At 40.6% G+C, this 27,251-nt stretch overlaps 1 long non-coding RNA gene across 1 annotated transcript; it reads right to left on the bottom strand.

The window, feature by feature from the left end:
- Positions 1-25,444, bottom strand: LOC141789670 (uncharacterized). Its single transcript, XR_012598223.1, has 4 exons — positions 25,333-25,444; positions 3,367-3,478; positions 3,097-3,196; positions 1-196 (listed from the first exon to the last, which is right to left on the bottom strand). It is a non-coding gene; the product is annotated as an uncharacterized LOC141789670 (long non-coding RNA).
- Positions 25,445-27,251: the final 1,807 nt, after the last annotated feature.

The following is a 27,251-nucleotide window of genomic DNA, read 5'->3' as shown; positions in this document are numbered from 1 at the left end:
ATATTACCCATAAGAAATAGTGAACATCTCTCTACTATCTGTGTGAGACATTGAACAATATTTAAAGTGCCATTAATATGTGTTTTTATTTATTCATTCCTGAGTGGTTTAAACAATCCCACGCTCAAACGATGAAAAGAATCCAGTTCACTGCTTTAAAAGCTTCTTCTACTTTCTTCTTGCCTCCTGTCGTGCTCTGGTGGAAGAAACGTTGAATTAATCATCAAATATTTTCATCTGGAGGAGTATTGTGTTATCTTTGAGGTCAGAGTCAGATGAAATATTTACATAGTTCAAACATTTTTTACAGCTGCATTGAATCATATTTGAAAACCACAATGAGTTTGACACATTTAAAAGGTTAAATTTGACCATAACATTATTCTTTCTTTGCAGAGTTGATCTTTTTTGTACGCGTTTGCCCTTTGGGGCATGTCCAATCAGAGTTTGTGATATCAAGCAGTGTTCGATGTGATTGCTAAATGATGAAATGAAAAGAGTATGTTTTGGGCAGAGTGTCAGTGAGCAAGACCAGCCAGAGAATGAGTCCCACATCCCCTTTGGGAGTCAGGTGCACCTTCGAGCAGGTGTGTCATATTCTCAAATTAATGAAAGTGCTCATTTAAAGGGGCTTTGAGGACTTTCTAAATGATCTTAAAAAAGTCTCCCTTCTAGATATTTGCCTGATCATAACCCTTGCATTACATTGAGATTATCAGCGCCAATTTAGATTATTTCTAAATGCTACTTTTTAGCTTCTCTTGCTGTTTCTTCTTGAATGTGGTCGAATTGTCGAGCTGCATAAGCAAGGCCTCGCCTCTGAGGTTGGACGCAGTGAGACAGTCGTTCTACATTTTTTTTTTATATCTGAGCACTATGGAACAAAATAGTCGAGTGGTAGACCCAAAAAAATTGTGCTGAGAGGAAGGATCCGACTGGCTGTCTGTCAAGACACAGGGCAGTCCTCGACCAAAATTACGGCCCTTACTGGTGCTGACTGCAGTGCAATAACCATCATATGGGATCTGCGGGAAAAGGGTTTCAAAAACAAAAGACAAATTCAAAGACCTGGTCTCCTTTAACGCCACAAAACTGCCCGTTTAGACTTTGCCAGGGAGCATCAAGCATGGGACACTGAAGGGGGAAAAAAGTTTTATTCACTGATGAGAAAAAATTTAACCTTGACAGTCCAGATGGCTTGCAACGTAACTGTTATGACGAGGAGATCCCACCTGAGATGTTTTCTACCTGTCACATTGGAGAGGGGTCCATCATGATCTAGGGTGATTTTTCATTCAGTGGGACACTGGAGCTTCATGTGGTACAGGGTGGTCAAACGGCGGCTGGTTACGTGCAGATGTTGCACCGAGCATCCTTCATGACTGAGGGCCCTGGTCTGTGCGGTAACAGCTGGTTTTACAACAGGACAACACTGCAGGTCACAATGCTGGCTTGATGAAGGACTTCTTCAGGGAGGATAACATCACTCTTTTGGACCATCCTGCATGTTCTCCTGATTTAACCCCAATGGAGAACATTTGGGGATGGATGGCGAGGGAAGTTTATGAACATGATCATCAGTTCCAGACAGTTGATGTCCTTCGTGAAGCCATCTTCACCACTTGGAGCAATGTTTCCAAAAGCTTCCAGGAAACACTCACATTAAGCATGCCCTAATGAATTTTTGAAGTGATCATCCAGAACCGTAGAGCTACTCATTACTGAGTCCTACTGAGAAAAACTTTTGTTCTGGTTTGGAGAGTTTTTTGTCATTTTTTGAGCGATGGTCTGAAACTTTTGATCAGCTGATAAACAGCCTATTTCAGTTTACCTGTTTTCAATAAATTAATTTTTCAAAGTGCTTTTTGTCACACTCCCCCTTCTTGCTTTTGCATGTTGTAGCTCTACTTAACACCTCATTAAGATCCAAATGTGCAAAACATGAATTCTAGCAATTTTTTCAACTGGTCTTAAGATTTTTGATCAGGTCTGTATACAAGAGGAAAGTTTTAAGCCTTTCATTAAAAGTTGAGAGTGTCTGTCTGTTTCGACACCTGGATTTCACAGGGCAGGTTTAACAGCAGAGAATAAAAAAACAAGTCTTCTCTTTGCCTCTGAAAAATAAAATAACAGGATCAGCAGCAGAGAGAAAAACTTCACTTTTATCGGTTTTCAGTGGAAGATAATTATTTGCTGCCCAGTTTTTACAGAGGTCAAAAAATTAAAGCAGGATGGATAACTTACAGTTCTCGTGAGTTTTAAAAACCAAGTAGAGCTGAATGTAATCTGCATAGAATTAATGGGGAATATATCAAAAAGCTCTTATGGAACAAGCCAGGGAACCAAATAAAGAGAGAACAAACTACAGGTTCACACTCAGCAGAAGAATGGTAGAAACTACCCAGACCCCGATAACTGGTAACCACTCCTCCGAGCAAGAAAAGAAAGACTGAGGCTTTCTTTTCTTTTTCTGTTTCCCTGCCACTAACTACTGCCTCAAGTCAGTCCCCTCTGACCCGATGAGGTACTTGGTTCTGGGCTGTAGTCTGGATCAGAGTCTAATAAACTCTCACCACATGGGCTCTGACAAGCGAAAAACATTGTGATATTTAGTAAGACGTAGAAAAAATGTACATATACTATTTGTATTATAGCTTTACTCCTTATATCATGTCACAGGTAAAAGTGGATAATGCTAGTATGACAATTGCGGGTACTAACAAAAGTCAGGTTTGTTTATTTGTTGTTTTAGCTTTACATTTCAACGTTTTGGTGTTTCCTTACCTCTAAATGAGACATGACTCTACGTAGTGCAAAACATAATAAGATGTGCTGAGTACTTCTTTCAGTCGTTCACAATCATAGTCACAAGTCAGCAGCGCTCATGCATGTGAGCAGGGCGTTGCTTTGGAGGAGCTCCAAGGGGAGGGGGAGGGGGCTAGGTGGAGTCCTGACGAGATGCTACATTCAAATTCATGCTAGTTTTTCAGGACTGCCAACCCTGTCTTTAATATTTTTAAAATAAAATTCAATCAATGTCACAGCACAGACAAAAATAAATAGGTAGGTTTAATTTCAGTCAGAGTGTTAACTTACACTGACTCCATTGTGCTCAGGCTGCGTCTCAGCTCCGGCAGGTTGGCTGGATTTGGATTGCGTTGCCAGAGCAACACAACAATTCATGCAGAACAGTGCACTGAAACATAAAAACCTCTGGGTTGACTTTAAAAATAAAACACAGTGTTAATTTAAGACTGTATTTAGCTTGACAAGAACAACAAACCAACACAAAAAGAGCAGAGCCAGGCCAGGAGTCAACAGGTTTAAGGTTTTACAGCCCAACATGAAGGAGAAGAGGCTTATTACCAGGATGGGAGGTGTGGGAACCCTTCTGTCTTACAGCTCCAGCTGTCTGGCGATCCTGCTCAATGCTGGACTGAGCATGCAGCTGGTGTGAGTTGATGGATGAGAGAGCACGCTGTCAAAACGCAACAGAGTGGAGACATCTTGTAAGAGTCCAGCATGAAGTCCGATAGGATCGGTACAGAACTCTGATATTTCCTTATACATAGCCAATGTTTGATCTCTCATGCCCATTTTACTTTTATACTACAGCAGGAAATTGTCATTTTTCATTTTTCAGGGACTCAGCAACATCTTGGTGAAACTGCAATCCAGGTGCCATCATCAGACTTTCCATCTGTCCCTGTACCTCTGAAAACAGCTCACCACTTAAAGAGACTTTAACCTGCAGGGTACCCCGCCCGGATGAAAACAGTTTTTCTTGTCATTGTCCACATGTTAAGCTCTTAAGGAAAGGAGGACATCTCAGTCTCTCTGTGACAGCTTTTTTCTCCTGCTGACCTCCACGTAATAACAGTCGTTTAAATGCCACAGCAGCTGTGGGTGTGGAGATGCATTTTATGACTGTAAAAAAACACAGATGACAAGTGGAAAAAGCTCTCTAAATAGATCTAAAAGACGTGAAACCCATGAGACGCGACCGTCGCATCTCCTTTTACAGATTCATCTGACAGAGGGGAGACAGAGCAAGTCGAGCAGGACAAGTGGCTGTTTCCTGCCTTCCTCCCAAAACAGATGACAAAGTCAATTTGGATGCTTTCATTAAAAGGTCAGACGAGGACGAGATGAATAGACTAAGGTTCAAGTAACCTGGGCAGAGACGCAGGTGGATTTGCAAATGGAAAACAAATTGCTTGGCAGAGTATTAGCATTGTTTCTGGGCACTGTGAGAAACCAAAGACCTGATGTTCACAGCCTGTCAGGAAGGAAACTGGAAGCAGTTCAGATTCCTCGAGTCCACATTGCTTACAGATGCACAAACACTTATTAAAGTAGTAACAAGATGAAGACAAAGCATTTGACAGGCTGCAGAGTGAACACACAGACCTCCAGCTGTGCAGGTTCACTCACAGTGAGCTGAAATGTAGCTGCAGCTCCGAGGTTGAAGAAACATGCAGCTGTGATAATGAACCGTGTGCAAACATGGGTCATTCAGAGCAAACAGAAGAAAATCGAGCATGTGATATGTTTTAATTAGAATCTTTTGTCTTAGTGTGCATTTCTTTCATTTCTGCAAGAGGGTGAAATATTCATTATTAATGTGGTGGCTTTGTTTTTAGCCCCTCAACAGGAGGCAGTGGGGTTGAGCCCTCGATCAAAGCTTTACTATGTTTTAATCATCTTTGTTTATTTATTTATTCATTTATTCATTTAAATCCTCTGACACTGTGACACAGAAATAAAGACAACAAAAGAGTAGGGACAATTAAAATCTTCAAAGATGGGCGGTGGGATGGCAATAAATGTTGAACAATAAAAGGTAAATGTGACCAAATTTTAAAGTTACTGTACCCAAAGTAACTTAATTTGTTAGGGGTGGAGTTGGTAGATGAACTCTGGTAGGATTCACTAACTTAACACATTACAGACATGTCCTAGAGTACTGGGCTGTCAGTAGCACTATTAATATAATAATAATAATGTTTATTTATATAGCACTTTTCAAAATAAAGTTACAAAGTGCTTTACATTATAAAGGCAACCAGTAAAAAGAAATGGAGGAGAAACAGTGAAAGGGAGGTAAAAGAGAAATGTGAGGAAAAATATTAAAATATATAAAAGAAAGACTAAGAACCACCACCAACAAAAGAAAGGAAAACATCTGTAAAAATAAAAACATTAAGGATTAAAACAATTAAAGCAAAAAAGGATAAAAAATCTAAAAGGATTTAAAATACTGCCTATGATACTGCCAGTTAAAATAAAATAAAAATAAAGTAAAAGCAGCATTTTGACAATTAAAAATTAATAAAGCTGGCTACTAAACTACGCCACAAACTGACTCAACACAGTTTGCTCGTTGTCACATTTCAAACAATAGAGCTACATAACTATTAACACATTAATCAGCAGTGACCTGTCCGTGGGCGGCTTGGACTTGGAATTGAATACAGAGCCTTGTAGATTCTGTGAGGCCTTTCAAATCGCAGTACTACAGTGTCAACTTATTCCTGAAGTAAACGATTGCTTGTATTTAATTTGTTCAGTTCTGTTTGTCCCACTGTTTGGTAAAGGTTAAAGAAATGTATGATCTGTTACTCCATTCCGTTTTCCACAGCTTATCCAGATTCGGGTCACGGGGACAGCAGTGCCATCAGCTCAGACCAGTGTCCCCTGTCTCCAGCCACTTCCACCAGCTCCTCTGAGGGGATACCAAGGTGTTCCCAAGCCAGTCGAGAGATATAATCTCTCCATCGTGCCCTGGGTGTACCCCGGGGTTTCCTCCCAGTTGGACATGCCTGAAACACCTACCCAGCGGGGAGCGTCCAGGCATCCTTACCAGATGCCTGAACCACATCACCCGGCTCCTCTTGATACGGAGGAGCAGCAGCTCTACTCCCAGCCTGTCCCGGATGTCTGAGCTATGAACCCTATCCCTAAGGCTGAGCCCAGATTCAGCTGCACAACAGACCAGTATAGCGTCTGCATCACTGCTGATGCTGATCCATCTGTCAATCTCTCACTCTATTTCCCCCTCACTCATGTACAAGACCCAGAGATACTTGAACTCCTCCACATGGAGCAAAGACTTACTCCCAACCTAGAGTGGGCAGTCCACCCTTTTCCAGCTGAGAACCATGGCCTTAGACTTACTGTGCGTTCACACCAAAAGAGGCAAAAGCGGCAAGCCCGCCCGAGAAAGCGGACAGCGGCCAAGGCGGCTGAATATTTTAGCCGCCTTGGTCGCTCGTCACGTGACTGACGTCAAAGTAAAACCGCGCTTGTCATTTAGGAGCTGCACAGTGGACTTCTTCACAGCGGCAGCTGCTTGCTGTTGTTCAACTTCAGTTTAAAGCAGGGGTGGGCAATTATTTTTTACCAGGGGCCACATGAGGAACCTGAAATGTGTCAGAGGGCCACCAACTTTCTTCCATCGTAAAATGCTAAATTAAATATTTTGAATAGCTGGAACTGATAATCAGAAGAATAAAGCACTCTGTAAATGTTTATATTAGGTGATGTAAAATTGTGGTGTATAGGTCAAGTAGAAAAAAACAAAACAATTATTGAATCCTAAAATGAAAGAGAAAATGTCTTAAGTTTTCGTCTTTGTCAATATCTGTCATACATGAACTCACTTTTACCGATCGAGAGTGCTGGCAGACTGCCAACACTCCTGAATATGGAGGGAATCTCCCATTTTTTTCAACCCTTTCTCCTGCTGTTCTCCTGGCTTGTGATTTCTCCTGATAGTCCACCAAATTTAAGTATGCTTCTGTGAACTCTAATATTTTACTAAGTCAAATCAAGTCCCGTACTTGGGCGTTATATCGAAAACTCAGAAACCATCCACCCCCCTCTCTTAGTTGGTTTGATCCAGAGACGCTGCAGGAGACCTCAGAGACAGAGACAGATAACGATGCAGAACTTGTTGATGAAGACTTTATCAGAGCCTTAGCTGTTTCCTTTCTTTTTTGGAGAACTTTGACATGACATGTCGTGAGTTAGACTAACGTAGCTCTGCTCTAACGCAGCATCCTCTCCAATCAGGAAAGAGCAGCGTGAATTTTATAGTGAGAAGGCTGACTCTAAAATAGTGAAACGCGCATCGTTGTACTGAAGAGAGTGCCGTCGCGTACATGCGCTGCGCGTGTACGTGACAGCACTCTCTTCAGAACAGCAGAGTTCAGGTGGAGGAGACTGACTGAGCCAGTGAAAGAGAGGGAGAATTCAATCCAAAATGTCTTGTTCAGTGCCTGTGATAGATGGAGTTTTAAGACATATGCACCCGCACGAGTTTTATGTTTATGTTTATGATTGGCCTCACGCGGGCCGGACAGGGACGTACAAAGGGCCGGATGTGGCCCGCGGGCCGTAGTTTGCCCAGGTCTGGTTTAAAGCATGAACATATGTAAAATCACCATCTAATCAGTCACGAGCGGAATGGCGGGCAGGAAGCAGTTTACAAAGGAGATAATATTTATTTATCCACGACATCAAACTTTTACAGTTTTTAAATATATTAAAATTCGGTGGTGGTAAGGAGTGCCCATTTGCGCATTTGCACAGTGTGTGTGTGTGTGTGTGTGTGTGTGTGTGTGTGTGTGTGTGTGTGTGTGTGTGTGTGTGTGTGTGTGTGTGTGGGTGTGTGTGTGTGTGTTCTATAATCCTAAAGAAAAATACCCAGGAGCCGGACTCAATGTTAATCATTTAATCAATAAATTAAACCCCCCGTTCTAAAATAAATCACAACCAAATAAAACAATAATCTCAATGTTCATAAAACCAAAATCATGAAAAAGTTCCCAACTAACGAAAATTTACAAGCTTTCCTTCTTCACACTATTTTAAACGGTCCTTTAATCCTGTTTTTTCCAGTCCTCTTAGGTCCATAACACAAAATGACATTGATCTACAAGAAATGAAAGATAAATCCTCAAGGTAGAAAAAAGGTAGCCCAAAACAGACAAGTGAAAACCAGGTTACCGTTCAGAACCTGGCGCACAGTCCGGTACGAAGCCATCCACGGAGGGATCCAGCGGGAGACTGTTTGACAATAAAAGTAACCTGCGCCCCCGGCGTAAACCTCAGATCGTTGCTGAAAATAAGTTGGTCTGGAGCCCTGGTGCTATTTCATTCAGATGAAGCAAGAAATGCTTGCATGCTAGGCTAGGCTACGTCTTTGCCACGGACTACACTTCACTTCACTATTTTCTGCTATTACTGCACACTGTTTTAAACTCACCAGAACAATCTACCACCTCCGCGACAGGATTTTTTGTTGTTCATCACGGTAGCTAAAAAGGTGGACATTAAAAAGAGTAGGATGAGCCCAAACACAGTTTATGAGCTTTTCTGTATCCAAGACGGAACCAGGAACCAAAGTTACATGCATTGTTCCTTTGGCCCGCTCGGTCGAAGGACATCTCTACTCTGATTGGTTGCCACTATTTGCCGCTGAACTGCGTCATAGCTAATTATCATTAAGTTGACCGAGGCTCAACTTTTCATCTGGTGCCGCTTTTGATGCTTTAGCTGCTCAGGACGCTCAGGACGCTCAGGACGCTGGGCTCTCATTGAAAATGAATGAACTTCCGGCATGCTTGCCACTGTTGCCTCTTTTGCCTCTTTTAGTGTGAACGCACAGTTAGAGGTGCTGTTCTTCAACCTGGCTGCTTCACACTCGGCTGCAAACCATCCCAGTGCGAGCTGGAGGTCAGTGTTTGAGGCCAACAGGACCACGTCATCTGCAGAAAGTAGAGATAGGATCCTGATCTGTTGTGTTAATTTAAAGTAAACTTAACTGACTTTCTAGAAAAACCCTAATTTGCTGGTTTTCTGAAGAGATCTGATTGGTTTTACAAAGAGCTTGATTTTGTTTTTGAAAAGATTATTTATCATTGTCAAATTTAATGACAATGAATGTGAGTTGTAAACTTGAACAGGGAAAAGAGGTCAGCAGCACTTTTTTGATGGACCTAACCGGAAAAAAAAAAGTTAAAAAAAAAAAAAAAAATACAATCCACCTTCATTTCATAATGTCAAGGTCAGTGAAGAGGACATTCTAATCAAGAAATTAGTCAAACTCAAGGACATTTGGACACCAAGAAAGTCCAGATTTAACATGTTTCAGCCTCAGGCTTTTTCTGACCTTTGAATAAAAAACTTTAGATTTATTCAAAATCCTTTAACTACTCAAGATATTACCAAAGTATTGCAAGTGCAATGACATTCCCTGTCAATTTGGTGATATTTGCTGTTCAGAGGAGCTCTTAGAGGCGGATAAAAACCATCTGTCTGAGCTGAAAAATCTGATTTTGGCTGTTAAACTTCATAAATCATTTTTTAGCACACAACCTTTCAAATACAGAGCGGAGGGTGAGATGTTCTTGGCATAAAATCACTTTAATGAATCAGTGCTACTTGTTTTCCTGCCAAATGCTGTTGGAACGGACATTTGCATGACAAAGAAATTAATGGCAGATCAAAACAAAGCAGGAAAGAAGCTGGAGCGTCTATCAAACTTAATCAGTCAAAAAGTCAGGTCCTCTTTCTGATGAAACTTCTCATAAACACACCTGCAGGAGATTTGTGGCTGAGTGTTTTTACTTCATCATCCTCTCTCGGAGGAGGGGAAGTTCACGATAGTCTGGGAGAACTCAATTGATCAAAACAAAACCAGCTCTTCTAACATCATTACTGTGCCCCTAAAAACTGGATTCTCCACCTCTTATCTCCATCAGAGTCAGAGCACCAGGGATTCACACCTCATCGAAAGTCATTTCTCATGTTTTGAGACAATTTACTGCAGATCAGTTTCAATAGGTGGCTATGATTTGAAGGCTGAAACAAAAACTATCCCCAAATGTGATGATTCAACGCTCTACAGCTTGGGTCCTATTTATAAATTTTACAAACTGAGCCATCCCAGCTGACACATATATATCAAGACAATGAGTGTGATCAGGTCACGAGGCGAGGGACACGACAAACGTCCTGACACTGTGACTCTGCTGCTCATAAAGGAGGCATTAATGAAGGGTCATTTTTTACCACTTTCTTCACCATATTTAGAAAAGTGAAGTGTTTTGTGGGATATGGATTTTCAATTTATCAGATCTGTGCCCTGACAGACATCACAGAGGTTTGACAACCTGTTTTTCTTCTACAGCTGCAGATTGAGAGTGTTAATGGACGGCCTTTTGTCCCACTTGATTACTGTCTGAGCTGTGTGTCTGCTGCTGCCCACAGAGCCGGCGCAAACACACACAGACACACGCACAGACACACACGCACAGACACACGCACTCACGCTTATATTACTGCTTTTTGTTTTGCCTTTTTAGACATTTTTATTTGCAGCTCTTCCAGATGAAAGAACAGAAACATGCTTTTTTCCTCTATTGCCTTCACGCGACAGAGGAAAAACACAAAAGGGGAATATATAAAAAATAGATCTACCCTTCTGGAGTCTGGAGTAGAATTCACGCTCTTTCTCACCTTTAAAGCTCTTAATGGTAATCCACCATTATGTCTTGAAGAGTTTACAGTGCCTCATTACCTCTCGAGAATACTGCTCCTAGCTTGTAGTCAGGCATTTCTACAACATATGATTATGCAGCTGTATATAACCGTAAAGTGTGGACTTCCAGCATTGTTGCTTCACAGCTATGTTGAAAATATGGAAAAGCACAGTACCTCTTCTTCAAAGACCCAAATCATAAATATTAGGATTATGTGGTTGAAATCTCAACAGATTTCCCATTAACCTTGGGTACAACCTTTTTATTTATGTATACCACAATGTGTTTAGTAAAAAGCAGTAATGGTTGTATTTATTATTAATAAACCCTGGGCCTGTATGCACATCCTGTCATTGCATTGAGACGATTAGTCTAAAAGTACACCAATGTTAATTTTGACAGCCTATTTTGATTTATTCTTTGTCTTTTGAATAACACACACACTCATCTGAATCCTTTAAGTCTTTGTCTAGTTTTAGGGCGCAGTCACACTGGCCATCCAAACCATGCCGTGCTCAAGCCCAATGCCCCCCCCCGCGCCACTCCGTTCCCCTGCTGTAGAGTACGTCCAGCTGTCACACTATCTCAATTTGAACCAGACTTCAGCAGGTATCACACACAAGTATGGCCCACCTATGTCACTGTGAAGCATCTGTTTACATGAAGCGCGATCTCATTGGAGTCAGCACAATGAGACACAGACAACACTGCTTTAACTTTAGAGACTTTTGGACTTACAGTAAGTTGTTTTGGCCCGACACAGCCCTCTAACACCCCCACTTTGCGCAAAGGTCCCATATTGTGCAAAAATCCCTTTATTAAGTCTTTTAGTGAAACTTGTAGGTAAAAACAAACCTGAAACTAGCTGTTTGGATTTTGGGGATTTGCCAATGTCAGCGATTCCCTTTTTTGACCAATCAGGAGCAAGTCTGACCTGATTGGTCCACCAGAGCAGATACCCCCAAACCCCCTCCCCACCCACTCCTCTACCCGCTGCTGCTCCAGCAAACATCACTGCTCTGTTGTTGGCTGTAAACAGCCACATAGTTCCATGCACAAGCTTCCCATCTCGGAAGAAGACAAGTCTAAGTGGCTAGAGTTCATTTATCAAGGAAATGTTCCAGCTACACTCAGTAAAACTGTGCAGTTAAGCTGCGGTTAGCCTGTTGTTAAACGGTAAACGAGCTTTGCTGTTTTTGTAAACATTGTGCACTCGGAGCTCGTGGCGCCGCTCTCAGTGACGCTGAAGAGCGGGGCGGTATCAGCGGTGGCTCATTTGATGGTCACGCCCACTAAATCAGAGCGTTCTGAACAGAGGGGCTATGAGAGCCTGGTAACAATGCTGCTGTGCTTGATTTATTGGCTTTTTGGACCAAAACATGTTACTACCATTTGATGAAGACATCAATGATTCATATTAAAATGCAGAAAAGGAGCATATTATGGGGCCTTTAAAATGATTGTCGAGAGATGCATTTACCGGGATCATACGTCATGGATCACACACACGTCCACGTGCTTGTGCATGAAGTAAACCGTGCTGTAGCCCACCTCTCCAAAACGTGCCAAAGCAGACAAGTGAATCGTGAATGCTAAAGCAATGCACGGTTGCGGTCACACTGGCCATCCAAAACGTGCTCTAGAGCTCAAAATAAAACACACAGTGTCTAAATCAGTTCTTATTTAGCTTGACTACAATGATAAACGGACATAATGAGCAAAGCCAGACCAGGAGCCAACAGGTTTAAGGTTTTACAGCCCAACATGAATGAAGAAAGACTTATCAAACACAGGAACTCCTTGGTCTGTGACTCCAGCTGTCTGTCAGTCATGCTGCTTGTTGGACTGAATACGCAGCCAGTGTGCCCTGATCCTTGTGGTTAAAAAAACACACACATATGATGGTATACAGAAATGTAGAACCGTACACTGTATAAAAAAACGGTACAACATGTGCACTGGTACGTGGCATCCTGTTTTCATTGATAATGACTAGACGTGATTAAGAGCCATGGTCTGTGGGGCTGATGATACAGACCAATTGCAGAATGGCTTCTGAATAGTTAATCACTTGAAGTGCTCATCCTTCCCAGATACTGTATGAAGTTAAATTCTGTTGGTATTTTGAGTACAGTAAATTGCTGCAAGAATTCATGTTGTCTCATCTCATGAAAGGGTAATAAAGCTGGACCTGGCAGAACTTTTCGTTTGCCCACGCCTGAACTCTTGGTGTCGTCCTCTGTCTGTGTTTGCCCAGGTGGAGGGGGAGTTAGTGTGTCACCACCCTACGTGGCATCTCCCTCACTGCAGGTGAATGACTTCTCTGTGTACTCATCTGGATGATCTGTTTGTTTATTTGTGGCTCTGTGGGTTGGATTTACATAGAAAACGAGGTCAGAAGTAATCAGGCTGGGGCGGATGTCACGACAGCGCCAGTGAGTGACAGATGACAGGTGAGTGACAGGTTAATGTAGAGCTCACAGACCAGGCGGTTTCACATGTCACCGATGATAAATCTTTCCAGTTTCTGAGCAAGCATCACATCCTAACTGGAACAACACATTTGGACTTTTTCCCTTATTTTAATCAGCTCCAAAAGTTTGTGATGGATAATTTAATCTCCGTGTGACCCTTTTATCATCAGCGTTTTAAACCCTCGAGTGAAATCTAACACTTCATTAATTTTAATGAGCCACAGCTGCAGCTATCAGCGCGCAGTCATGAGCAAACGTTAAAAAGAAGAACACTCAACTCCAGAAACTTTGAGTAAACATGACTTGACTAGAATATTCTATTTTTAGTGATTTTAAAATTTAGACTGATTTGTTTAAAAGACTTTTAGGTGTTTTTAGTTAAATGCATTTACATCAGGGCTGCACTAAAATATTTTCAGGTCAAAAAGTTATCACAGGTTTATGACATTAGTTAAAAAAAGAAAAGAGAAAAAAAATCTGAAAATGATTCATGTGACCTGCTGTGAAAGACTTCTAATATATGACGTTATCAGCGCAGCTGCAGTAAAATCAAAAGCCCAAAAGTAAGAGTAATACAGTGAGTACATGAAGCTAGCTAGCTAGCTAGCTAGCTGCTTTTTAATGATAGATTTAGGGTTGTCACCCGTCCCGTAAAATACAGAATTGTCCCATATTTTTCTTAAATGTTGCATCCTGTTTTGAATCAATATGGTACATAATTTGTCCCAGTATTTCCAGTTTGCCTTGAACCATTCTGCCTGAGCTCAGCATGAGGATGTAAAAAGGGGTCATCATTAATTGGGTGAGAGAAAGTCATAGGAAATCAGAGGCAAACATGTATGTGCATGTGGCTGCATCTGGTACATGCCCAGTGCCCCACTGAAAGGCAGAGGATGCAAAAATACAGACATGAGTGGGAAAACTCAAATGACAGGCTTGACAGTGTCAGTCAAACAAATTCGAAGGACACAGCAAAATCTGTCCCTGACTGTTTTCTGTGGTGAATGGAGGCCTATTGGCAGCAGTATGCTGCTGAAAAGTGATATTACTGCAACATCAGGACAAACAAATACCAAATGGCGGTCTCACAGTTCTTCATACCTGAAGCATCTTATTAAAAACCAATAATATATCATTAATTTGGAAAAGTTAATCTTACTAATAAATCAACAGTACATGATTTTAAAAAGGCATAAATTATTCTGAGCTACTGCAGTGTTTTACTTAGTATATTTTCTTAGATTGGTTGAGGCAAGCATCCAGCAAATGAGGACTTTCAAGCACCTCTCCTTTGCCATCTATGCACCATGCATCTATTTATTTAAAAAAAAACAGTAATGCTTGATAATGTAAAACTGCTCATCGTTAAAGCAATATTTTGGATAAAATCGCAGGCAATATGTATCACCTACTCCTACTAGTTCCATTCATGATTTTAGAGAATGCAACAAGAGGACAGGATTAAAAAAAATACTCAATGACATGAAAAGTCACGTTAGCACAATTTGCAACGCAAAACTTTAACTAATATACAACCACAACTGGTGCCCTGCTCTACTATTAGGCCATTAGTGGTCTAATCTCCAAATTTGTCTGTAAGCTGCTCAAAATGGTTCATTCTAAATCTGTCATGGGCGACTGATTTCATTGTTTTAAAAAAATGTCAGAAAGAGCACCTGCCCCCCAACTGAATTATGCCGACAAAGTCAGATGTGGCCCTCTATGAAACAAGTTTGGACACACTGGCAGGTGAAGATTCTTTGAAAAATTTTCTTCCATCTTTCTACAGAATCAAGTTCAAATCAGACAAAGTTGAGTGACTTTAATGTTGAAATACACATCTTAAGGTTAGCAATCACCAAAATTACAACTGTTTTGCCTTCAGTTTGTTTCTAATCTCCAGGGACCTCCTAAAAAAGGGCAAATCACAAATGTTCACCTTGACCCCATTTTTCTAAGTTTGGACCCCAACTACCTGCCTACCTTGCTTTGTGTTTGACGAGTCTCCAAGTTTTACTTATTAACTTTCTCAGTCATTAAACTTTTGTGTTCATCTCTCACTTTTCTGCCTACGTCTTCACTTTGAACTCTGAAAACTAGTACAAAGAAATCAGCTTCTTCTTTTCACGTCCAGCGAACACAGCAACATGATGATTCATCATGTTCATCAGCTTGCCTCTGACTGTCTGCAGCGTTCGCTCTGACTTTTACAGCTTCTTTCCACAAACGCAGCTACGAGAGAGAGAACCTGGACAGTCTAAGCATGAGTCAGACAGCTATAAGAAAAACTGAAACTCTGAATAGTCCTGAGGGACTTGGCCTAATTATACTCCAGATCACTTTGTTGAAAAGTCCGACTGGGTTTCAGACACTGAACTTGGTCTAGTCTCAAATAAGGATCAGATTCAAAGAACCTAAAACAGTGAAGACCAGATATTAGAGTATTTGGGTATTATTGGTATTACATTTGATCAAAAACCAGCTTAGAGACTACAGGCCCACCTTAATCCTGCCTCTTTGACTTTTGTTTGGCCAACCAAACGTGCTAGTACCGGGTTGGACCCCCTTTTGCATTCAGAACTGCCTTAATTCTGAATGGCATAGATTCAACAAGGTACTGAAAAAAACCTTCCTCAGAGGGTTTGGTCCATGTTGACATGACAGCATCACGCAGTTGCTGCAGATTTGTCGGCTGAACATCCATGATGAGAGTGATGAGTTCCACCACATCCCAAAGGTGCTCTATTGGATTGAGATCTGGGGACTGTGGAGGACATTTGAGTACAGGGAACTCATTGTCATGTTTAAGAAACCAGTCTGAGATGATTCCAGCTTTGTGACATGGCGTATTATCCTGCCGGAAGTAGCCATCAGAAGATGGGTACACTGTGCTCATAAAGGGATGGACATGGTCAGCAACAATACTCAGGTAGGCTGTGGACTTTAAACCAGGCTCAGTTGGTACTAAGGGGCCCAAAGTGAGCCAAGAAAATATCCCCCACACCATTACACCACCAGCAGCAGCCTGAACCGTTGATACAAGGCACGATGGATCCATGCTTTCATGTTGTTGACGCCAAATTCTGACCCTACCATCTGAATGTGGAGCAGAAATCCAGACTCATCAGACCAGGCAATGTTTTTCCAATCTTCTATTGTCCAGTTTGGTGAGCCTACGTGAATTATAGCCTCAGTTTCCTGTTCTTAGCTGACAGGAGGGTCACCTGGTGTGGTCTTCTGCCGCTGTAGCCCATCTGCCTCAAGGTTGGACGTGTTGTGCGTTCAGAGATGCTCTTCGGTTGTAACCAGTGGTTATTTGAGTTACTGTTGCTTTTCTATCAGCTCCATCCAGTCTGTCCATTCTCCTCTGACCTCTGGCATCAACAAGGCATTTTTACCCACAGAACTGACGCTCACTGGATATTTTCTCTTTTTAGGACCATTCTCTGTAAACCCTAGAGATGGTTGTGGGTTAAAATCCTAGTAGATCAGCAGTTTCTGAAATATTCAGACCAGCTCGTCTGGCACCAACAACCACGCCACCTTCAATGTCACTTAAATCACCTTTCTTCCCCATGCTGATGCTCGGTTTGAACTGCAGCAGATGGTCTTGACCATGTCTACATGCCTAAATGCATTGAGTTGCTGCCAAGTGATTGGCTGATTTGAAATTTGCATTAACAAGCAGTTGGACAGGTGTACCCAATAAAGTGGCCAATGAGTATATGTTTCTAGTAAATAAAGATTAAAGCTGCTTTACATGTTAAGCTTTTAAAAGTACGAGGTTGGTTTTGTTTCATGATTTCTGTTTACTAAATAAATATCAGTGTTTATTTTCCAATTAGAGGAGGGTTTGATTTTACTGACTAACTTTTGTGTTTTTCCGATAGCAAACCTCACACCTTAAGTGAGTCTGCTTTGTGCATGAGGGGGCTGCAGAGTCAACATCCATTTTTTTTTTCAACATCCATCGATCTGTAGCACTTCGATCTTTCCTGGCAAAGTTTATCACATCTTCTACGCTGTACAGACTTTCAGAAAGTTTTAGAAATTAAGTTTTCCAGCCTTCATTTTCCACCTTGTGTGGTCTGATTTATAACACATATGTTGCTCAGAGTTGCAGCAGAAGTTATATCAGCCCACAGAGAAGGCACACACTCCTCAGACGCACAGCTACTTGCTTTGAAATATGTGCTTTCTGAGTCCAGACACGTCACCTGCAGGGACTTCATATTGGGTGGAACTTAATTATGTATCCAACAAACAACAGCAGATTGTGAATAGTCTGAGCTCCTGCTGCCTCAACCCAAGAAAATTCAGAACCTTGCTCTTCATTAACTTTAAAAAAAGCATTTGTTTTTTTAGTACGTATGAGAAAGTGCAACACAAAAAAATATTAGATACAAGACTCGAAAAGTTTTCCTGCTCCTGCGCATGCTGTGAATCCAGTTTCATACCCATCCCCTGTGACACACAGGGAGTGTGTTCTCTAATTGAAATGAAGGAACCAGCTGAGCGAGCGGATGTTTCGTGCTGATTTAACATCTGTAACAAGCTGGATTATGGGACTCCCAAAGCAGGTAGTCTTCAAAGGAGAGAAAATGTCACAAAACTAGCTTTTAGAGTTGCATGAAAAAGAACAGCAGTGTCCCTAACAGGGTTGTATCCATCCCAGAGAAGAGATTTACTGTTCAGACTTAGTGTAAATATTTCAACAGAAAATCATTCACAGAGTCCAGGCGTCTCAGTTTGAGTAGTATTAAGCAAACAAAGGCTTCGGTGTCTTCTGCAAAAATAGTCAAAAGCAGGAGGAACACAATCCAGAATAATGACGTCTAGATCCCAAACATCGATGTTAAGATGATTTATTTCTGTCTATAACAGATATCAGCACGAGGAAAAGCTAACAATCAACTCAAGATCAAATTTATTCACTGAGACACTTGCTTGATGCTGTGTCACTAAAAACAATCAGCGTTTAGATTTCCTGACTTTCTGGAATGCATCAGAAATGATGGCTATCACCTCCAGTCATCAAACACTTTTAAAGTAGTTTTCTCCTCTTGAGGAAAAACTTGGCAGAGCTTGACTTTTGACTTTTCACTGCTCTGCATCATGGTGTTGTTATTTCAGCAAACTTGAACGATAGTAGTCACAAGAAAATCAGGTTGTTTTTTTTAGCATCATACCGCTGAGGGAAGGCAGAGTAAAGCCTCTGTGGATCTTGCCATTTACAGTGAAACTGAGACTCACCCATAGACTGTATAAAACATGGACATAGTCTCGTCGACGTCACCCGACAAAAAGGAAAATGAAGCACATCGGCTATAGCGGCCATATTGGTAGTGGCAAGGGCTTCGCCTACAGCCATAGGGTGCCTGTCGGTCGTGTGACCCTATGCTGTGCCTCTTATTGGGGGAGCTCGCGATCTTAATATCATCTGAACAACCGGGTTAGAAAAAAATTCACCCCCCGTACAGTGGGTGCCAGTAGTAAAATTAGCGACTCAGACAGGATACGTTTTTTGAACCAGGCTCTAAATAGGTTGATTTCTGCTTTAAAAACAGCTTTTTTTGGCTTGGTGTGTATTTGACTTCTGGTACTTCCGGAGTCAGCCTCAAGCGGCCTCTTAGACCAGAGGTTGCCGCTTGGACTCACCACAAACAGGTGAATGGGCACTCCTATGGGTGATGTGACAAACCAAGAAATTCACTTTTTGGTTCTGAGACAAATCTGGCAGGTTAATAACAACATTTTTTTTCTTCTTATCTGAACACATGTTGACATCTTGCTCACAAAAATGTGTTTCTGTTATGAGTCAGAGTAGTATCAACCAATTAGGCGTCAGCGGGAAAACAGCCCATACAGAGAGCAACAGCAGGAGTCATGACTTCTGAGACAAATGTGAACATTTTGAAAGTAATAGATTAGACCTCCTTTCTGACAGAGTGTACGATTTGAACCACTATTGTTTACAAGTTTTATATTGACCTGAATGTTTAAATCACTCTTCTTGTCAGGTCTGTCACGGTATTGGCTTAACCTTTTCTACCCTCAGATGACTCAGATGAGACAAAATCCCATCAAACAGATTATTCACCGCTGGGGTCTGCAAGTCTGTGTCTCAGGCCTGTTTCCTCTGCCTCATTTAATAAAAGTAATAAAATGCAGACAGCACACTTTGTCTGTAGAAGCTACAAGACACATGACTCAAAAAAGGGCAAACAGGAAGTAAAGCGAACACAACACTTCTGGAGTGGATGGGTTTTTGTGTGTTTGCTGGCGACATAAGATTGAACAAATTAATCTCTCTTTTTTATTTGCCCTCACCCCAAACAACAAATGTCCATACCCTCAGATACTGATTTACAATCTTTGGGCAGAGTTTTATACACTAAGGCCCTTTTTTTGTAAAGCCTATGGAGCTCATTGTAGCTGATTACTCTATAGCAGGGGTGGGCAATTAATTTTTACCAGGGGCCACATGAGGAACCTGAATTGTGTCAGAGGGCCACCAACTTTCTTCCATCGTAAAATCCTCTAAATTAAATATTTTCAGTAGCTGGAACTGATTATCAGAATAATAAAGCACTCTGTAAATGTTTATATTAGGTTATGTAAAATTGTGGTGTATAGGTCAAGTAGAAAAAAAAACAATTCTTGAATCCTAAAATGAAAGAGAAAATGTCTTAAGTTTTCGTCTTTGTCAATATGTGTCATACATGAACTCACTTTTACCGATCGAGAGTGCTGGCAGACTGCCAACACTCCTGAACATGGAGGGAATCTCCCATTTTTTTAAACCCTTTCTCCAGCTGTTCTCCTGGCTTGTGATTTCTCCTGATAGTCCCCAAAATTTAAGTATGCTTCTGTGAGCTCTAATATTTTACTAAGTCAAATCAAGTCCCGTACTTGGGCGTTATATCGAAAACTCAAAAACCATCCACCCCTCTCTCTTAGTTGGTTTGATCCAGAGACGCTGCAGGAGACCTCAGAGACGGAGACAGATAACTGTGCAGCACTTATTGATGAAGAGTTGATCAGAGCCTTAGCTGTTTCCTTTCTTTCTTTTTTGGAGTTGACATGACATGTCGTGAGTTAAACTAACGTAGCTCTGCTCTGCATCCTCTCCAATCAGGAAAGTTTAGAGCAGCGTGAATTTTATAGTGAGGAGGCTGACTCTAAAATAGTGAAACGCGTATGGTAAAGTTCTGTCCGTCTCTGGTGTGTGATGCGCATACGCGCTGCGCGTGTATGCGACGGCACTCTGTCTTCAGAACAGTAGAGAGTTCAGGAGGAGGAGACAGACTGTGCCAATGAAGGAGAGGGAGAATTCAATCCACAATGTCTTGTTCAGTGCCTGTGATAGATGGAGTATTAAGGCATATGCACCCGCACGAGTTTTATGTTTATGTTTATGATTGGCGTCACGCGGGCCGGACAGGGACGTACAAAGGGCCGGATGTGGCCCGCGGGCCGTAGTTTGCCCAGGTCTGCTCTATAGCGTCAAACTACAACACATCCTTACACAGTGAGAGCAGTGAAAAATAAAAAGTATTTTTTTTTGTGGCTCGTTTCCTGCTTGTGATTCTCTACTCTCACCCTGTTTCCTGCTCTATCCACTTTCTTCTCCTGTCTCAGTAAAGACGTAAAAAGCTCTAGGAAGAAAAAAAACTTTTAAAAAGTTAATGGATGTTCCCTAAAATCTGATAGAGTGTATTTTGTCTGGAGATATGAAAGCAATGAAAATGTTCCATTTCTTGTTCTCTGAGAAGAAAAAAGAAACTTGTTTGCTAACATTTGCCCACAGAATGACAATTGGCAGCGCAGATACAAAGATTATGAACTGTGTGCAAATGAAGAATATGAATTAGGAAAGAGTGATAACAGTTTTTTTCATACTGGATCTGATTTGGTTCATTTTGATGCCATTTAATTATCACTGATACCACAAAGAGCTCCAGTGAGAAGCATTTAGACTGTGTGATTTTGGCTTCCTGGTGATCTTGACTGATTTTGTGCTGTCATTGTTGTATTTATATCAAGAAGCACCTGAGGACACTATTGACACACATGCATGAACACAAGTCCTCATTTACATGTGGCTACTTTCAAACATTGTGTGACCAACGCTCATACTTAGCACGATATTAATCAGCTGTAAAGTACCCCATCACATATTTTATCAACAGGGGGGCAACTCAAATGTTTCTCACAGGAGTTTAAGTTAAAGCTTCAACACTTGAAAGCAAATCACATAATTACATGACCCAGACAGGACGACGAAAAATGCACTTGGGGGTGTTTTTGAAACCAGGGCCCCCATGGATTTCAAACTGTTTAATGCCCCGGCAGAGCATTAAATGTAATGGTGATAAACAAGCTGATCAACCCAGGCTGTAATTCAATCAATAAAGGCACAAACTGTATCTAAATTTGAATTGGCAGATTTCTTGTCCTCAAAAACAAAAACACAAAACAAAACCAAAAAACAGATCTTGAAGCCAGAAAAAAAAAACATTCCAAGCATCTCTGGAGAAAACTGAAGTCAGATGCTGTGGAGGTTTATTTGTCAAGCAGACAAGACAACAACACAGAGCCAAACAGAGCCTTAGTCTTTCTGTGACAGACTAGGGAAATCTAAATCTCTATAGCTGTACCTGAATGGGGGAGACAACTATCACATTTTAAAAACTAATCATTCTTTCTTCTTCTTTCTAAAGTGAATCCACTTTTTTCATGTTTATCTTTTGAATATCACTGTAACAATGTGGATGCACTATGATCATCCACATTATATTTGGAACACACTTGATCTGGTCGCCAAGTGACTGGTGGAAACTCACTATATACTGTATGATTTACTGTAGAAAGGTTGTGAAAGTCATAAGGCAGTGCTGTAGGATCACTGGGATCTCTCTTATTGAACAGCACATTAACAAAGGGAGAGTCTTCTCTAAGGCAAAGACCATAGTTATGAACAGTGGCGGCTGGTCAATAGAGAGTGCTAGGGCGCCACCCTACTGTCATTATTGTCAACATTACCTTGAAGAATGAGACATTAACAAAGAAAAAGAAATTGTAAAATATAATGTCCTGAACTACATGTAAATATTTATATATTTAAATTTGCGTGATGGGGGTTGGGGGGGTACTGAGGAGCTGAATATTTACAGTTTGACATGAGAAACACAAAAAGTCCTCTCACCTCAAGCTCACCTTAAACTGCACATACTCCAAGGCGTAAGACAGCTGAAACAAGTGAGAGGTGAGCACTGACCCCAACGCCATTAATTTCCATAACACAATTTGAGAGACGGCACCCTCTGGTGGTGAGTGTGACAACCAACCTTTGTAACAACTGACCCCGTTCTCCCCTAAGTTTTGGTGCTATTGATGTGACTAAGAGAGGCACTGTGAGCGATAATGATGTAAATATTGGAAATCAGACAAATTCTGTGATTTCCAGCAGACTTCAGTGAAATCCCTCAGAAGTAAATGAGGCATCAAACCGAGACATCCAGTTTATTAACCTCTTAAGACCCCGCATCTACACATGTAGACAGTACATTTCTGCCTCTCAGACCCATAATACTTCACTTTTTCAAACTTTGATCTATTCGTCACATTTGGGGACACTGCCCACATCATCTTTTGGTGAAATAACATGAGCAAAGCAGTTAGTAGATAGCGCACAGTCCTAAAGATGAAAACTACCTCTCCCTCCTCACCCCTCCAGAGAAATCAGCCTTTCCTTTTCTCTATTGTAAGCTATAAATTTCCTCCTGATCTCTAAAGTGAACCAACAGATGTGAGCTAAGTGCTCTCCTTTGCAGAAATATGATGTTATACTTTTATTAAACCACAAATATCTCATACAACAGACAAACAATGCTTGTGATGTTAAAAAAAACAAGCCTTCAGACAGACTAACTGTGCCTCTGAGCTGGATGTCACTCTTTATAATTAATTTTGTCCATACTCCTACACAGAGTGAGGTTTCTCATGTAGCAGCATGGAGTTATTTCAGCTTATGGTTGTTTGTTAAAATATCAAATCAATACACAGAGGACAGACTTTATTGAAGAAAGTGAGTCTGTTAAAGAAAAAATAACCACAGTTCTCATCAGGAACAAATTGGTTTATCGCTCAGGACAAACATCAGACATAAAGACAGTCTGATAAAAAATCAGATCAAAGTACAGTCTGCCTTTTCATGTCGTCCTGCAGTCTGAGTTTGTCCTGCATCAGGAGATCTGCACGTAAACAGGTTCAAACAGAGAAATGCTAACCTGCAGGAGGAAACCAAAGAGGGTCTTTTATCTTATATTTTGAAAAACAAGACACATAGGCCGCATGTTCAACTATATTGAACGGATTTATTCCAGCGCCCTTCATTTGTCTGCTTCCAAAAAAAATCTTCTAACTTTGTGTGTGAAGTTCTCTCTTTCAAGTATGTGTAAGCCAAAGAGAAATCACTGACACATGTAAGAAATGCTGGTTTGAAGCCCTGGTGGATGTGAGGTTTTATTTCTGGAGCATAGAGAGATGTAATTTTGAAAGAGATGGGAGCTTGAGAGGAATGAGGGGCTGGCAAGTTATCAAGGCTAAACAGTCTGTGCTTGAGGCTAAATCATTAGCCGGCTAATTAGACAGTTAATGAAAGTATTTCCCACACAATGAAGAAGCTGACCTTATTTGTTCTCTTATTTGAATAAAACGCCAGGGAAACTGGAGGAATGAATCAAACTTTCCTGTCTCAAACACAAACTGAATTGGCGAACTCATAAAAAGGTTGTCGTCTCTGCAGGTACAGATAAAAAACAACACGTGAAAAACACAGCCTGTTAGTCCAATAAAGCCCAAAACTGATCAACTGTTCTGATGTTTACATGAACAAATCTCCTAAAGTGCTCCAATACCACAAACATGACCCAGAGGTCAAACTCAGCCTTTACCCTGAACATAAAGTGACGAACAATATTCTGCAGTCTCCAGACTCAGCCTTTGTTATTGTTCATGTAACATCTACTCACACAAATAACTATTCTAAGCACACACTGGAACTTGCACATCCACACAGCTGCAGTTTGCTAACCGCTAACTGTTTGCTGTTAGCATGCAGTTTTTAGGCCCGTTCATAATGAACCAAGTCCCATACCTAACAGTCTCAAGTCCCGTTTTTTGGCTTGGGAGGACTTTGTATTTCAGATTATAAAACTCAGAGTCTATGTCATAATATTTCACATTCTCTGCATTACCACAAAGAATGTAGTTGTAAGCTTAATTGCACCTTGTATGCCTATAAAGTTTCAAGTGGGTACAGGCTAGGTTTCTTGACCAATTAAGAGTATGCTTCTGGTCTTTGTAAATTTGGCTTATGCTAATGTCCTCTGTCCATTCAGTAATCTGCCTGGATCTGCTTTTCTTTTTTTTCATCAGTGTAAGTTTTTCTTAGTTGAAGTCTTTTATCTTATGCAGATACATTTTCTGGTGGTCCTTCTTTGGTAAGGGGGGTGGGCCAACAGATACATAACATAAGCAATGACGACTGGCTAAAGGTAAGGTACAATTTCATGGTGAGCCAATCAGAGCCACAGTTCAGATAGGTGGTTGTTGTTGAAACCTAAATGCGTTGCAACAATAGTGAGTCCAGACTCGGTCTGTTGAGTAAAAACTGGTGTTTTTTAGGGTGGTGGCACTACTTCACCGTCACTGATGTAAAAGGCAGAAACATATGTGAAGTCTACATTACATTCCAAATCAAAACCCACTCAAAAATCAGAATTCTTTTACATATTTGAAGGTTTTTCGACAAAGCAACCCAATAAATACTTTCTATGGTAACCAGTAACGTGTTACTTAGTAACTCTAATTTGAACACTTTTTTCTGTAACAACTAATCTAATATGTTACTTTTTCCAAACCAGTAATCAGGTTAAAGTTACTTATCAAAGTCACTGAGCGTTACTACTGTATTCCTTTGCTCTTAGTTGAAAAACATCTGCTTTATTCCTGTATCTCGGGGAGTGACGGGAGTCGCATATTCGACAGATCACTTTTTTTTAGCATGAGGACAAGCTATATGCAGCCAGCTACACAAAGTAAACAATGGGAGGAGAGAGATATGCGTGTCTACTAGCTGGAAATACAGTCACTACTTTGAGTTTTTGTCTGTTAAAGATGACAGTATTAAGGTTCGCTGTACACCTTGTGCTGCCACTTTGCTTAAGATCCTTCACTGAAACATTTAGGAATCAATCAGAGAGAGATCAGCGCCCTGCGGTCATAAGAAAGTGTTTGACTTTTACCTGGGGGAAAGGTGAGTCCCGTCTTTCACTATAACTCCCTCTATTCCACCAGCTGAACCCTCAGCTCAGCATAAATCCATCGTTAATTAGCAGAGCAGCATAACGTACTCAACAACGAGGCACCCGGTGGCGAGCAGGGGCGTGCCCAGACTCTTTAGACTGGGGTGCCCTGAGCAGGGTACTGAGGATTATGTGAGCAGACTGTCTCTTTTCTTCTTTGTATTACAAATTTAGGATCAACTGACTACAGCTTTAACAAAAAATGAAACTGATAAAAAACAAACTAGACTAAAGCAAAGCATTTAAAACATAAATTAAATCTAAAATTTAACTGAACAGTGCTGTTGTGCACCAAAAATTGTACTGTAAAAGATTTTTATTTGTATTTTAAATTCAAAATATTTTTCTGTTTTAATTCTAAAGTATATATATCACAACTACAGATAATCTTCACATATTCCTTTAAAACAAAACATGTAGACTCACATTACTATTCATTGTAATCACAATGGCACAATTTTGCCAAATCATGCAGCTTCAGGTGTTGTCGGCAGCTGCTAAATGTAACTAATAAAGTAACTTGTAATCTAACTAGGTTACTTTTAAAATTGAGTATTAAGTAAAGTAACTAAGTTACTTTCTAAATGAGTAATCAGTTATCGGATTTATTTTTCAAGGTAACTGTGGCAACACTGCTGGTAACTAATTACATGAATGAAAGAGTAATTCAGTTACTAGTCGACTCACTTTTGTGGTAAAGTAACGAGTAGCTGTAAGTATCTACTTTTTAAAAGTAGTTTGCCCAACTTGGCTCCTAGCTGAACACAAATCTACAGTTTTGTTTTTGAGTGTTTTATTACTGAGTGCTGACCCAGCTGAGCGCTGCTCTTTAAGGACTTAATGAAATGAAAATGAATCTTTCTAAACATCTGACCTTCAGTTTAATTTATTATGCTGAATTAAAGAATCATTTTGGGCCTCAGTATTGTTTTTCTCCATACACTTAAATTAACTGTCTGTCAGTTAAAATGGTTTAATGAAACAAGTAATTTGAATAAGTCACTTTAAGCTCTAAACATCATTTTTCACTTAAGTTTGACATTTTGAATCAATTTATCATAGCCGGGGATTAATGACTCAATGATGAAATGCTAAAAGTAAATCAATCATTAGCTGCGTATTTTCATCCATTATTTTATTCTCTTACAGAAAATGTTTTGAGCTGTTTTGACAGAAAGTGACATTTGTCAGAGATGAAACGCTCCTCTCACAGCTAAACCCTCAGCGTGCTCTGAGCTAATGGAGCGAATTATCAACAGCTTTCTCTCTCATGTAACAAATTTAAAACTTGGCTGATTCAACTTTTAAACAACACATCAGACTCCAGATTGTTATGTAAAACATCAGACTCTTGTCTCTGCAGGGGAACGTTAATCATCATGACTCAGAACAACGCTGCAGACTAAAGCCTTCGTCATCTCTGCCTTAAAAAAAGAACATTAAAACAAAAAGTCAAACATTTCAAGAAAATCTCATAGATAAAGTTTTGAGCCAAGACACAAATTATAAAAAGTAGCCACAAAATTAGCACAACTAAATGCATTACTTGAGACAGTGGTTCTCAGATGGGGGTGCATCTAACCCAGTGGGTACGCAAGATTTAAAAATGCATATTCAAAAATATGCATGATGGGATTTAGTTTGTCTATTGTGAAGTTAATAATTTTGTTTTGGCAACTGCCCTTTATTTCAGTGCCAAAAGAGGTTACTTTAATGAAGTTTGCCTAAATTTATATAGGACACAGAAGTCATACGCCCAGCTGCTATCAGCTGACCGGCTGATTATCAAATCACTATTCCCCACTCCACTCAACCAGTCACAGCTCATGAATGGCGATAAGGTGAGGTTTTTAAACACA

This window comes from Halichoeres trimaculatus, unplaced genomic scaffold (assembly GCF_033239565.1).
Source record: "Halichoeres trimaculatus isolate MK-OKI-2021-1 unplaced genomic scaffold, fHalTri1.1 fHalTri1_scaffold_4, whole genome shotgun sequence".
In the NCBI taxonomy this organism is placed as follows: domain Eukaryota; kingdom Metazoa; phylum Chordata; class Actinopteri; order Labriformes; family Labridae; genus Halichoeres; species Halichoeres trimaculatus.
Note: the sequence above shows the minus strand (reverse complement) of the source record. Positions and strands in the feature narration are given on the sequence as shown.